The sequence below is a fragment of the Microtus oregoni genome, unplaced genomic scaffold (assembly GCF_018167655.1).
Source record: "Microtus oregoni isolate MIOR12 unplaced genomic scaffold, Mior012 000000F_ref0000247, whole genome shotgun sequence".
Classification (NCBI taxonomy): Eukaryota; Metazoa; Chordata; class Mammalia; order Rodentia; family Cricetidae; genus Microtus; species Microtus oregoni.
The window spans coordinates 93589817-93604725 of record NW_024543059.1 but is presented as its reverse complement, the minus strand read 5'-3'; the positions used below and the strand labels follow the sequence as shown (position 1 = coordinate 93604725).

Here is a 14909-nt window from a genome sequence, read left to right as displayed (position 1 = left end):
TGTTCTTGGCCCTACAGGAAAGCCCTGCTAATGGTAGTCTGACTTTACCCTTAGGTTTGCGCATGCTTTGGCCTTGGTCTCTGGAATTTTCATATCCTCCTGAGAAATTCTGTGGCAGATTAACAGGGAGAAGAGAGACTGAGGTGGAGCAGTGGGCAGCCAGAAGAGCTTACAGGGTCTTCATGGAATAAATCCTTAAGCCCTAAAGTGGGATTGTACCCTACATTCCCTGCCTTTGGCCTCTGGACTTGCTCGTAGTTTCTTTGCTGGAAGGAATGTCTGAGCCACTGAGGCGTGGCTGACACGCCAGTGTTCTGAAGGATGCTCAGGGAAGGCGGCACACTCGAGGATGGGAAAGGTAATTGAACCTGCCACTCTCCTGCCCTCTGCCTAGACTGTCTAATGCTGCTTGCCTGGTCCATGACCAGACTGTCTAAATGCCGAGTGTTTGGTGTCTGCTACCCCTGCACTCCTTCCCAGCGTCACTGTGGCTCTGGAACATCTCTTCACCTGTTGAGATGAGCAGGACCAAGCGATCAGGCAGGCGATCACTTTCTCTTTCTCTTCAGGAGAGCATGAGCAATAGACATGAGTCTCCATCTTTGTTTTCCTTAGGACCCATGGCCTGGGACTGCCTTACTAGAACTCCAGAGCCAATACCCAAATCCCTGCAGTTTCTTCTTTCCTCCAGACTCACGCTTACCCACTGGGGGTGGGGTGGGGGGTAGAGCCACACTGATTCCTTTCTTTCTATCCCCTCTTACCCTCTGTTATCTTCCTCTGTGGGGAAAACTGGCTTTCATTCTTTCTCTGGGAGACAGAGTTGGCTGGTAAAAAGGCATTACAGGCGTGGCCGTGCAGCATGGAGCCTCCCATGTGCAGGCCTGGGCTTTCCTTAAACTCAGACTTTGCTCCTTGGTCAAAGGCCATCCCATGCGCTCTCTCTCTCTCTCTCTCTCTCTCTCTCTCTCTCTTTCTCTCTCTCTCTCTCTGTCTCTGTCTCTCTGTCTTTCGCTGACTCTCTCTCTCTGTCTCTGTCTCTCTCTCCACTGAAGCTTTCTTCGAGCCCCGTATCCAGGCTTTACTCAAAGTCCCTGCCCCTCAGTGGGACTCCCAGAGAACCTTTCTGAAGCACACAACAGTCTCTCTCTCATCTGTGGGATATCTGCCAGAGGGTCCTCAGTGGCTCCCAAGAGGCCAGATGCCTTAGCACGACTGGGAATGCATGTCTCTGTTCCTTCTTCTCCTATAAGTAGCCCAGGGTGACCACTTCCCCTATTTCATCTGGGACACCTGATAATCATTTGGAAGCCTAGCCTTCCTGAGACAACCAAGTTCATTCACAGCACCTACAAATTTGTTCCAAGTTCCCCATGCCTGTTCTGCCTAAGCAGTAAGTCCCTTACTCTGCATCATCTCTCCCACCTTCTCAGGGACCACCTCTGTCCAAGTTTTTTTTTTTTTTTCCTCCCTAGTGCCGGCAAGAGAGTTTTGAGAGTTCCCTCTCAGTCCTATTGTGAAGCCCCATGTGAGGTCTCATGATGCTAGTTTCCTTACCTGTGTACCCAGGATCCTATTGGGCTCATTTGGACTAACTGCTTAGACGGAAGGAAGACTTGGGAAGCTTGCTTCCATCTTAGACGGATGAGAAAAATGCATCCAGGACCCACAGTGGCTAGGCTATCAAATACTCTTGATGAGCCATCTGCTACAGAAGGCAGTTGTTTCCCATAGGTACCCTCGATGGAAAAGCAAAGACCCAGGTACAGCCAGTGTGGTCTCTTTCAAGGAGCCGGTGCCGTATACCTAGTGATTAGATGCTACCTTTTTAGTCCAGCTCACCAGATGAAGCTGAGCTCACATTTTGGTTTCTTTGCTATTGTTTTAGTTTTTGTTGCTTTCTAGTCTAGCTTGCAGAGAGTCTCAGGCAATTTGTGGAAACTGCTTTTCCATGCTCACGGTGCCCTTTCTGAATCTGGAGTCAGAGGCTTCAAAACTGGGGCCGGTGTGCTCTCTCCCATCTTTGGACTGCTCTCTTGAGACCCACCTCCCACGGCCTCCCCCATCCCCATGAGAAGCCCAACAGCCAAAGCATTTTATTCATGGATGCTCCTTCTGTGCAGGGCTTTGAGAGTGGCTGCTCCTCCACCGCTTGCTCAGTCGGGGCCCTGCCAAGCCTCCTCCTCCACACCTGATGGTGTACCTGGCTGGGTTCTCAGCCACAGTCAGGGTTGCTTTATGTGGTTCCAAGCCCGGCTGTGTTCCTTCTTCTTTGAAAGAACACCCGTGGTGCCTGAGTTATCACCAACTCACTAACCGACTCTTTTTCTCGTCCCTTGACCCCTCCCTGGGGCGCCTCCTAAAGCCCTTGTTGGTACCCTCCACACACCCTCTTGCACTAAACCACACCCAGCCTCCTTGAACTACAATTGTGTGGGCGTGTTTTACCACCCCTCCCCCCCAGTTGCGGTGCATTCCTTAAAAGCAGGCTTGGGCTAAGTACAGCTCTGTGCCTCCCACATTCTCCCATAAGCCCTTGCCCAAGGTAAGTTTTAATGTCTCCTTATTGATTCCTTGCAAGTGGAGGCTCCTTAAGGGGTTTGTGAAGCTTGGGTTCCATTAGCCAAGAGAACTTGGGTTCTCTTTCATTAGAACGTTTCAGAGAGTATTCTATGCAGAGTATCAGTAGGTATTGAACGATAGAGAGACCCACTCTATCCTAATCAACTAAAACAGATTTCTTAGAGCCCTAATATGTTCATGTGTGCTGTGATTTTCTTTTTTTTTTAATTTTAATCATTTTTATTTTATAAACTTAAGTGTTTTGCCTGCATGTAGGTCTGTGTGAGGATGTCGGGTCCTCTGGAAACAGAGTTACAGACAGTTGTGAACTGCCATGTGAGTGCTAGGAATTGAATCCGGGTCCTTTGTAAGAGCAGTCAGTGGTCTTAATCTCTGAGTCATCTCTCCAGCCCCTATGATTTTCTAAGAAGGGAGATGTGGGAGCCCTGAGAGGCAGAAAGAGTAGATGCAGGACCCTAAGATTAGCACTCAGATGGTGGGAAACAAGCTCAGGTGAAGAAGAGGAAGCAGCAAGCTAGGGCAGAGACTGTGACAACCAAGTGAAGCCAGCCTCACCAAGCTAACACGGCGGGGCCTCATGGGGAGAAGGGAGTTAATTCTTGCTGTAAGTCTCTTCCCTCCCAGGATTTCATCTCCTCACAATGAGGTGGGGACAGGGAGGCTGTCCAACCAATTCCAACCAATCAGGCGTCACCAAAATCACCACATACCTGACCTGAACAGCTAGATTGCACACATAAAGGGTGTCTTACTCAGCTATAGAGCTAGGACTTTCCTAAGCAAGCCAGGATTTAGAAGCCAAATAGAAAGCCATCTGAGGCAGGCTTGGCCACAGCTAAACAGATTTGGCCTAGAAACTCTCTTTGCTATTATTGTTATAAGTGTGGGGTGATGGCTGCCTGAGTAAAGCCCTTGCTGTGTGAAATTAAGGCCTACCAGACATGGTAGTCTACATCCGTAATTCCAGTGCTCCAGTAACTAGGTGGGAGGCAGAGACAGGAGATCCTTTGTGATCTCAAGGGCCAGCTTGTCCAGTGTCCACAGCAGCAAGCAGTGAAAAGACTCTATCTTAAATAAGGTGGAAGGCAGAGAGGGACACTCGAGGTTGTCCGCTGGCCACCACACGTGGGCCTGAACTTTAAAATGCTCACATTACCCACATACACATACAACATGCAAACAACACACACCCACAGAACTTTTAAAAATATGTATGTATTTGTTTGTTTGTTGATACCATCTTGTGATTTTAACCCAGGCTATCTTGGAACTTACTATGTAGCTCATATTAGCCTTAAACTTGTGATTCTCCTGTCCCAGCCCTCCAAGGGCTAGAATTCTAGGCATATGCCACATCCAGCTAATCCTTCTGCTCACAAGGCATCTCTGGGCATTTGTCCTATCCTGAATCTCCAACTTCCCTCAAACGTCCCAAAGCACCACTGAGAGAAGACGGAGAAGGCCCTAGAGAGTCGTGTGCCACATCTGGGATTCTGCTCTGCTAATTCTTTTGTGTGGGTATTTGTCCCTGAAACGGGAATGTCTGTCTCCCAAGGACACAGAGAAGCGGAAATGGGATTGTGTGATAGAGTAACTGTGCAAAACCCATCACACCCACTCATATGCACTCCTGCTGTGTGGCTTTCCACGCAGAAAAGCTACTGTTTGCTGAGAGGCTGGACGGAACCAAGGTCAACATTTGACACATTCTGTATCCATTTAAGGTAGTCCTCATTTCATGTAGACCTGGTGGGGTTAGGTAGTATGGTTCCCATTTTACAGGTAAGGAGATGGGTTCAGAGGTTGGAAGAGTTTGCCCAACTTTACATACTTAAGAGTGTCAGAAAGCTTGAACTCAAACTAAACCCGAAGCCCATGATTCATGCTTTTTAACATTAGGAGGAAAGATACTCATATAAGAAAAAAAAAAGGAAGGAAGGAAGAAAGAAAGAGGAAGAGGGGAGGGAAGAAGGGAGGGAAGGAGAGGAGGAGAGAAAAAGAAAGAAAAGTAAAATAGGCCTCACAACAAAAACAAAGCCAGGCATAGGACAGAGGTCTGTAATCCAAGCATTTGGGAGGTTGAAGCAGCAGGAACTTGGCAACACAGTTCTAGGCCAACCTGAGCTACAACGGACCCTGTCCCTAACTTCAAAAAGCAAACAAAAGCAAAAGATAGATGCTCCTTTCAGGCTGCCCTGTCCTACCTAATCAGGACCAACAGTATTGCTGTCAATCTTTAAAATGAAAATCAACAACTTGGTGTTGTTACACGAGGTATCTGAAGCTTAGTCCCACAAGCTCCTGGTGGAGCCATTCTCTTTTTTCTTTCTCATTTCTCTCCTCCAGTGCACAGGGGAAATTGCCACCTATTTCCCAAGGCTGTTGCAAGAAGAAAATTGACCTAGAATATGCAAAAAACAGTTACAGCAGTGTCTGGCTCTTGGCAGACACTCAATAAGTGTGGCTGAATGAGTTTCTTTGTAGTTTATAATCTAACGGTGACACATAGGATCATGCTGCAAATGCACTGCTCTTTAACTACTGAGCATCACGCAGGTAGGGACAGTAGTGCTCGTTTTCCCAAACTGCATTTCAGCAAGAAGGTGTAAGACATGAGGGCAAGGCAGTGACAACCTGTGGGTTAAGGGCACAGACTTCAAATCATATGACCTGGGTCATCTCCACTTACTAGTGCTGTGTCCATTGCTGGGGGTCCTCGGGAAAGTGATTCAACCTCTCTTGCTCATCCCCTGGTCTGTATTGTGTTAAGATGGCTGTGAAGATCTCAAGGGTTTATGTTTACAGTGTGATGGGGTCACAGTAGATGCTATGTAAGCACACTGGGTCCCACCGGCTGCCTTTCCTTTGGAGCACGCATTAATTCCAAAGAAAGGTTTGGTTAGCTTGCCGTGGCTTTGATGTATTTTTGTGGACAGAAATTTCCCTTTCTGTGATCTAAGCAGTGAGAAGGCACGATGCCATGTGATTCCGTCTAGGTAGGGTTCACATTGCAGTGATCCCTCCAACCTGTGAAGAAACCAAAAGAACTAGTTTGTCCCTGGGATCCAGTTACAAGGGACTTCTAGGGTTGAGTGATGCCCTGCCATGCAACCCCATGGTGGGAGCCTTTTGCCTTGTTGTTTCCTGTTGTCCTGGCTTTGGAGGTCCCAAGAACTGCTCCTGTGCTATGAAGGCCAAGTGAGACTATGGGAGCTCAGCTGTCACTCTCCAGAGCACTTTGAGACCACAGGTCCAGCTGTAGGTTGGCAGAGTCATGGCTCAGAAGCACCCAGGCACTGTGCTATAAGGAAAAGCTCCCCCCATCGCTGTCTGCGAGTCTTCCATTGCTCTCCAGGTACCCACAGAGTCATACCTTGGGAAGAGGAACATACTGCACCACCAGCTGTGACTAGGGTCTTTGGATACTATAGTAGGAAGGAGAAAATGAATCATTCTCTTGAGCCTGGGAAGGGACAATAGTCACTGCCATGTCCAGGAGCCCAACAGTCTAGATCTGGCTCATAGTGTCAGAGGGGACGATCCCCAGAGATGGTCAGTAGCCAGTCCTTCCAGAGAGATGATCTATGACCACAGGTCGATTCTGGCTCCCCACTCATTTTCCCCTTCCCTGAAATTTAACATGTGGGCCCACCTTCCAGGAAGCCACTTGGCATGACTGCTCAAGCCTGGGCTTTGAGAACAACTAGACCTGATTTCAAATGTGGACTCTGCCAATTACTGTCTTCTATGTGGTGTTGGCCACATTCCCTAATTTCTCTGGACTTCAGCCCCCAATATTACTAATGTCACTGTTTCAATTTGGCTAATTTCAATATATTGTTCAAGCTGATGTGAGGACATCGTAAATATTCAGTAAATTTTTTCGCTAGGGAGAACACAATGTCAGGTCTGGTTATACTGAGCACTTCCTCTATGTTTTCAGCCAAAATCTCAACAAGGCAGGAGGCTACCCAGGGTGGCTATGGGCAAGCTGGAGGACAGCCCTCTTCCTTGTGTGGGTGGCCGGTGGAGGGTGAATCAAAGGTCAAGTGTCCTCATGCCTATGCTAGGCAATGGTGTCAATCAGCAATTGGCATCACCCCATGCCTTGAACCCATCACATCTGGGTGAGCAGTCTCTCTCCTTTCTCTTTAGCCTTAGAGAGAAGTCTAACCTCTTGCTTCTTGCCTCTCTCCAGTGAAGAGTATGGGCTTGGGGTGAAGGGTTGGATGCCTGACTTGAGAAAGAGACAGAAGAAATACTACAGAATAGATTGCAACAACAGCAGTCACAAACTTTTGAGAGCCATATTTATGTCTGACATGTCTGTATCTATTACTTCATCCCATTCTCACAATCCCAAGAGAAGTTGCTTTGTTGCTGGTCAGATAGGTCCAGCTCCTTCCAAAAAAAAAAACAGCAAATAGTCAGGACAGTGGCCAGACCAGAGACTGGCTCTTGATGCGGTCTCTGCCTCTGTCTACCTGAGAGTGAAACTTGCTAACATCTTTGCCTCTGCAGGTCCAATTTTCCATCTTCAATATTGAGGGTCCCATTAGAGGATCACTCTCCTAGCTCTGATGCAAGGGCCTATAAGCTAGCACTCAGAGAGGGTGCAGGGCTTGCAACCCTTGCACAGTATAACAATGGCGTAAAGACTTAAATCCCTCTATGGTTTTATATTTATTTGCTTACTTATTTTTACCTGATGCATGTGTGTCTGCGTGGGAGCACCCATGTCACAGCACACATGTGGAAGTCAGAGGACAGCTTGGGAGTTGGTTTTCTCCTTCTATTATGTGGGTTCTGGGGATGGAACTCAGGTTGTTTGGTTTCGCAGCAAGTGCCTTTACCCGTTGAGCCTGAACTCGTGTATTAAGGTAGTCCTTGCTTTTTAGCTTCGCTCTGGAATTTTTTCTTCCACATCTCAATAAATATTTCATCAGTGATAGCTCAGCACATCCCCACCACAACGCCACCACAAACAGCTTATGACCTAGAAACTGTCACCACTCTTTGACATATCTACCACTTTGCCTACCCGAGTTCCCATCCTCTCACCCACCTCTGGGTTTCCTCGCCCGAGAGAGCTGGCTGCCAGTTCCCATTCCTAGCTGTGCATGGGGAAGCTGGTGGGAAGAGAGAAAACACGATTCCAGGCAAAGAGAATGAGAGAGAGGGGCCGCCTCTCCCATCTATGTCAAAACCAAGAGGAGATGAATGTATCTGCTCAGAGAGAAGCACCTTCGTTGATTAAATATATAATCTGTTCTGGAAAACACCAGCCTTGGAAGAGCTCTCGGCTGATCCTCACGCTGGGGTGTGAGAGTGAGAGAGAGAGACAGCGGGAGAAGGATTGTCAGGGGCTCTGTGTGAGGGAGGAAACGCAGCTTCCCCCTGGCCTGCCTCCTTCTCCTCAGACTCTCTACTGTTTAAATCTTAAGGGATGCTGTCTTGAAGTGGAAAAAAAGAACTGAGAGCCAGCTCCCCAGCAGCTCAGCCAGGAAACTCCAGAATAAAGTGACAAGAAGCAGCCAGAGGGACCAGGAGAGCTTGGTCAAGGGTGGGGGACTCTTAAGACAACTGGGAGGCACAGCAGCGGGGCCTGGGGAGAACAGTTACTGCAAAGGGCAAGTGGGGTGAGATGAATCCGAGCAGAGCCCAGACTGAAGTGGAAGAGACACATTCCCTCAACTCCCTTTGGGCCTGGGCTGTTTAATTGAGTAATTCCTGGCCCCAGGGCAACTGGGGAGAGTTTGTCTGGCTTGAGCTGCCTGGGGATGGCCCTTAATTGCCTTGAGATTCTGTTTGGGCTTTTTCCTTCCGAATTTCCTCAAATGGCCCGGCTTTACCCCCACCATTTCAGTATGTTTGGTTTATCTGCTACCTAGTTCCCAAGGGTCCCCAGAGAAGGAAGCTTTTTGGAAACCCACCAAAGCTGGGAGGAGGCCTCCCTCTGAAAGCCTGTCCCAGGCCGGGAGAGATCTGCCCTCCTCAGACTGCAATGGGAGCACCCTGTCCCCACATCCCACTCACCCTCCTCCCCAGAACACAAACTCATAGGTGGTATACGAAATGCCACACGAGGCAGAGAGCTAGGGGGCTTCCTCCAAGCACAAGGGCTTCTCTTATTCCTTGCATTTAAAGTGCAGGCCCCAAGGAAGGGAAACTGCCTTGCAGGTGAATCTTGTAACAGTTAACTTTTCTCCTCTAAGGATTCCCCTGCAATCACTGAGAACCTCTCCAGCTCTGAAATCTTCACCTTAAACTTAACACCACTTGCTTATAAACTTATCCTTGTCCTTTCAGCTGCCCCTAAACCTGTTATCCTTCCTTAAGGCTGTCAGTCTTAAGTCCAGGGACCCTCCCTTGGTCTCCTACCTAGGGCTACTCTCCAAGATTGACTTTTTGACATCCCCTCATTCAGCCTCTTGTGTTCCGGCCCTGGATTAGATTTTCCACATTGCTGCCATAAATACCAAGGCTGGGAGGCTTAACACAATGGGAAATTTATTCTCTCGATACTCTGGGATCAAACCACGAGTCACACTCCTCTGAAGTCTTGAAGGGAAAGTCTTTGTTTCTTCTAGGTGCTGGTAGCTTCTGGTATCCCTAGGTGGGTGACAGCATAGCTTGTGGGATATTTCTTTATACTGTGTGAATATATGTCACTGCGATTGGTTTAATAAAGAAGTTGACTGGCCAATAGCTGGACAGAATAAGGTTAGGTGGAAGAGCAAAACAGACCGCAGAGAAGAAAAAGAGCAGAGTCCGAGGAGCAGCCAGCAGGCACAGAGGGAAACAAGATGGGCACACCATACTGAAGAAAGCCACATGGCAAAGTATACATAAGAAATATGGGGGGCTGGAGAGATGGCTCAGTGGTTGAGAGCATTGCCTGCTCTTCCGAGGGTCCTGAGTTCAATTCCCAGCAACCACATGGTGGCTCACAGCCATCTGTGGAGAGGTCTGGCGCCCTCTTCTGGCCTTCGGGCATGCAGACAGGGTGTTGTAAACATAATAAATAAATTAGAAAAAAAAAGAAAGAATTTAAAAAAAAAGAAATATGGGTTAATTTAAAATATTCGTGTTAGCTAGTAACAAGCCTGAGGTTATTGGCCAAGCATTTATTAATTAATATAAGCTTCAATGTGTTTATTTGGAGCTGCTGGCAGGAAAGAAACATCTGCCAACAAAGGGTGCTCAGTGTGGGACTGGACAGATGGCTCAGTGGTTAAGAACACTGACTGTTCTTCCAGAGGTCCTAAGTTCAATTTCTAGCAACCACAGTGATGTGGGAGTGTCATATATCAATCTGTTGATTTCATTGGTTAAGTAATAAACAAATTGCTTGGGCTCATAGCTTAGAACATAGGTGGGTGGAGTAAACAGAACAGAACGCTGGGAGGAAGAGGAAGTGAGGTAAGACGCCTCAGACAGAGACAGACAGCTCTGCTCTCTGGAGAAGAGACGCCATGCTCCACTCCCGGGCAGACACACGCGCACACGCGATGAAGCTCCGACCCAGGACAGACGTAGGCTAGAATCTTCCCGGTAAGACTGGTGCTCACTAAGACCGGTGCTCACAGATTATTAAAGATGGGTTGATCGGGATATCAGAATTAGCCAGTAAGGGCTAGAGCTAAAGGGCCAAGCAGTGATTAAAAGAATACAGTGTCCGTGTAATTATTTCGGGGCATAAGCTAGCCAGGCGGCCGGGGTGCTGGGAACGCAGCCCTGCCGCTCTTATTATTACACCACATGGTGGCTCAAAACCATCTATGAGTTCTGGTGTTCTCTTCTGGCCTGCAGGCACAGGCGTACATGCAGGCAGAACACTATATACATAATAAATAAATAAATCTTTAAAAGACACCATGTAAATATATAAAATACACAGTCTGGATACTGTATGTTATTGTGTTATCTATGAATTGTTTGACTGCTGAGGAAGAAGCAATAGCTGCTAAGAGACATTTGATTATAAATGCTGCTGGATTAAACTAACCTATATATTTTTAAAAATGTCTTGACTTCAAAATGGAAGTCAAAAGATATGTTACTTTTGGAAAGAGGTTCTGCTTTTATTTCCACAGGAAAGTAAAAGGCTGTGAATTCATTCAAAGTTACAGATCATCAGGTTTGATTGAGAAAGACCTCCCGCCTCCGAAAATTCTGCCTATAAACATAAAGAAATAAATCTAGAGGAACAACAAGACATGTGTCATATATTTTGCCTGCTCAAACATAAAACAAAAAAATCATCTTTAACAGACTTGTACACACCACATATTCCATACTTGTAATGTCTGTTACCCTTAAAACTTTGTATATTTTTAGAACAAGGGGACCAGACACCAATGAAAACGGTTGGCCCAGGTGATCCAGCATCCAGAACAGTTTCAAGGCTGCTGTCTAAGAGGGTCCAGTTTCATAAACTATTCCATCCAAGACCTAACAATTATCCTGATTTTCTCAAGGTTCTCCCAAATAGAGAATGATGCCCACATTCCCAAAAGATGGTATATGGATATTTATTACCATTTGAGGAGGGTTGGTTACACACTGTTATTGATAGTGGTCAGGAAAAAACTGAACAAAGGAAGTTAGATTCAAGGATCTCTTTCTGAAAAGAAAAAGGTGGGGTATAGAAATGATAGGACAAAAGGGTAGATTATTGAATCTACTTTTAAACTCACAAAGCAACTACTGGTCTTAAATATTTAACATTGTTATGGATTTTTGTATGTTGATACAAATGTAAAGATAATTTTGTTATACTGTATGTATATTTCTTCTCTTGTTTGGGGTATTATGTCTCTGCAGTTCAATTAAAAATGTAATGTATAATTAAAAAGTACAGATTGAGTCATACATAATAGCCAAACTTATAGTCATCTTAGGTATGTTTTCAAAGTCATACAGAGATATATTTAGATGATAGATGGTCTTTAAATGATTCAAAGACCTACAGAATATGTCACTTAATATGTTTAATAACCTTAGACTTTTCATGACAGTGAGACATGTCTGCTCCTGACAGCACCAATCTACTTCAGAAAACATATGGGCATCAAAGAAACCCCATATGGAGTTTGCTTTCTTTATGGCAAGAGCTAGCCAAATGGGCAAAGAAACTGCCCTTGCCTCAGTTACTGACAATATACTGTCCAAATGGCCCAGCAGGATGCAAAAGAAAGTGACTGTTGGGAGCCAGGCTATTCCTATAACTGTGAAGGGACGGTATCCTGGATACCTATGGCTCTGAAAAGAAAGATATCCCGAGTGTAGATATCCAAGCTATACCTATAACTGTGTTCTGGTGGGGGACGGTTTCCCCACAGGAATGAGCAATCCTCCTCTTCTCCAAGAGAACCGTTACAGCTCAGCTCTGCTTCACTCTGCTAAGAGAGTTTCTCAGCAAAGATGTCCATTGCTTCTCAGTTCTGCTCCAGTCTGGTGAAAGAAGGTCTTCACCCAAAACCTATTCAAGAAATTTATTGGAGGGAGGAATCCAGGAGAGTGGCTGCCTCTGCCAAGGTGGAAAAAAACAGTTCCCAGTTGAACAATGCACAGGGGTTATATAGGGCTTCTTAGGGGCAAAACTTTTCCAGGGTGAAGATTTTCAGGGTGGGAATTGGTTATATTTCTTTTATCCTTGAGCTTGGACAAGCTCAGAAATTGGTTGGCTTTCTTGCTGAGGGATTGGTTGGTTTTGTGCTGAGTTGGTCAGGGGCAGAGTGTGTTTCTCTCTCTCTCTCTCTCTCTCTCTCTCTCTCTCTCTCTCTCTCCTCTCTCTTTAACAGACTTAATTTACTTTTATTTTTCTTGTATAAAAACCCTTATGTGGTGACCACATCTGGAGTCTGGGTCCTCTGAACAGAGACTCTGGTGTGGGTTTTCACAAGATGCTCAGTGAATTCCTGATAAGGAGACTCGGTGAACATAGTCTCTTTCCAGAGGTCAGGGCCAGGTAGCTGTAGGTCTTGGAGATGGCATCAAAGGTGGCCTTGGCAAAGTTGCCCAGGGTGGCAGTGCAGCCCCTGACTGATGTGTAGCAGTCATCAATACCAACCATCATCAGTAGCTTCTTGGGCACAGGAGTGGAGACTATGCCAGTGCCTCTGGGGGCAGGGATGAGACACACCAACAAAGAGTCACAGTGGCCTGTCACATTGCCCGGAACAGTGTGGGGCTTGCCAATCTTGTTCCCCCAGTAGCCTCTCCGCACAGGGACAATGGAAAGCTTGGCCAGGATGATGGCCCCTGGGATGGCAGTGGCTACCTCCTTAGAACACTTAACACCAAGACCAACATGACCGTTATAGTCCCCAATAGCAACAAAAGCCTTGAACCTGGTCTGCTGGCCAGCCCAAGTCTGCTTCTGCACTGGCATGATCTTCAGAACCTCATCCTTTAGGGATGCTCCCAGGAAAAAAAATCAATAATCTCGGATTCCTTAATGGGCAGGGAGAATAGGCAGATCCATTCCTTGTCTTCAGCTTTACCTCTGAGAGCCTCTGCTACGGCCAGGGTTGGACGACCCACGACTGCAGGGAGGAAGCCGCCATGGTCTCCTAATCCCCGCCACCCCCCCACCTCCCCCACCCCCCCCTCCCTGTCCTCTGGACCCTCCCGCTGCAAAGTGCTTTCACTGACCCTTTTTAACCTTTTGTCTCTGGTTCCAGGACCAGGGTGTGTTTCATTCACTAGCTCTGATTTCAGGGCCAAAGTGTGTTTATTTACCTCTGATTTCAGGGCCAGGGTGTATTTCTTTGGCTCTGGTTTCAGGGTCAGGGTGTATTTCTTTGGCTGGCCTTTTTACCCTACTGTACCTGTTTTCCAAATCTCCAAGGTTGACTCATAACCACAATTGATTATCTCTCTTTTGATCTTGGTATAACTGAGCTCAGTGCACGCGCGTGCTCTCTCTCTCTTGGTATAACTGAGCTCAGTTCTCTCTCTCCCTCTCTCTCTCTCTCTCTCTCTCTCTCTCTGTGTGTGTGTGTGTGTGTGTGTGTGTGTGCCTGTTACTTCTATTCTTTGTTGTTCACAACGTCCCTCCACCAAAAGAGGGCCTCCTGCATCCCCTGTCCCTCAGAAGCCAGCCCACAGAGATGATGAAAGTCAATAAACAGCAGCTCCCTTAAATTGCATCCTTAAGGCTCATGCAAATACATCTGTATTTTCACCTTCTCCAACCTAAAGTGAAATGAAAACCATACTCATACTACTTGGCTACTTAAAAACCTTTCACTTATGTGTTTATCAACTCTGCGCTGAGTGCCTACTATGTGCCTGATGCTAGCATTCCGGCTTCACCTTCCACAACTGCTAACTAGTTAGGCAGGAAGGTAGATATGACACAGCTGAGGGGAACTGTAGTTGGATCTTGGGATCGGCGTCTCCTGTGTCTCCTGGTTATCAGATGTCCCCTTTGTACTTAAACATCCTTGAAATTATAGTTAGGTTGTTCCTGCTGTGTGACAAACAAAGGCAGCAGGGCAGTTCTCCTCTTGTGTGCATTGATGACGTGTCTGCACCTTCAAAAGACTTGATGTCGTTATACTGTACTTGCATTGCAGCTTTGACATCCCTCTTTTGTGGGCTTTTCTGAGGACCATGGGAAGAAATACCATAAAAAAAGAAATACCCTGATTTGGAGGGAGGGAAGGTCCCCTTACCCCATGAATATCCTTCATAAATATTTCTTTTAAAAATATTTATTTATTTATTTATTATGTATATAATATTCTGTGTACATGTATGCCTGCAGGCCAGAAGAGGACACCAGACCTCATTACAGATGGTTGTGAGCCACCATGTGGTTGCTGGGAATTGAACTCAGGACCTATGGAAGAGCAAGCAATGCTTTTAACTGCTGAGCCATTTCTCCAGCCCCATAAATATTTCTTTATTGAAAATTCACAACACAGAACCCAACAGCAAGGAGCAGCCCACCCCAGTCTCTCTTTGGAGTGTTTTTCTTTGCTTAGCTTGGATGAACAAACTTCTGCTTAAAATGTGTCTCTGGACTGACTTTCGTCTGAGGACACATGAGCCAAGAGACCCCCCCCCCCAGAACATAACCAGAAAGATCCTTGGTTTTTCTGAGCTTAAAGAGTCAGAAAACACCCATAATTTTGCTGCAGAATTTACATCCTCAAAATGTATTCTTCAGGCTGGTGGGTAGACGCTGTATCCTGGCCCTAACCTACCTTGACATCTGTGTCCTCCAGTCTGCCTCAATGGCCTAGCAAAACTCTCATCCCAAACCAATTCTTCAGATTCTGTAACAGCCTCCTTGGGCTCTGCTTCCTGCCAGC

At 46.6% G+C, this 14909-nt stretch overlaps 1 pseudogene; it reads right to left on the bottom strand.

The window, feature by feature from the left end:
• Positions 1-12425: 12425 nt before the first annotated feature.
• Positions 12426-14163, bottom strand: LOC121433315 (annotated as a pseudogene).
• Positions 14164-14909: the final 746 nt, after the last annotated feature.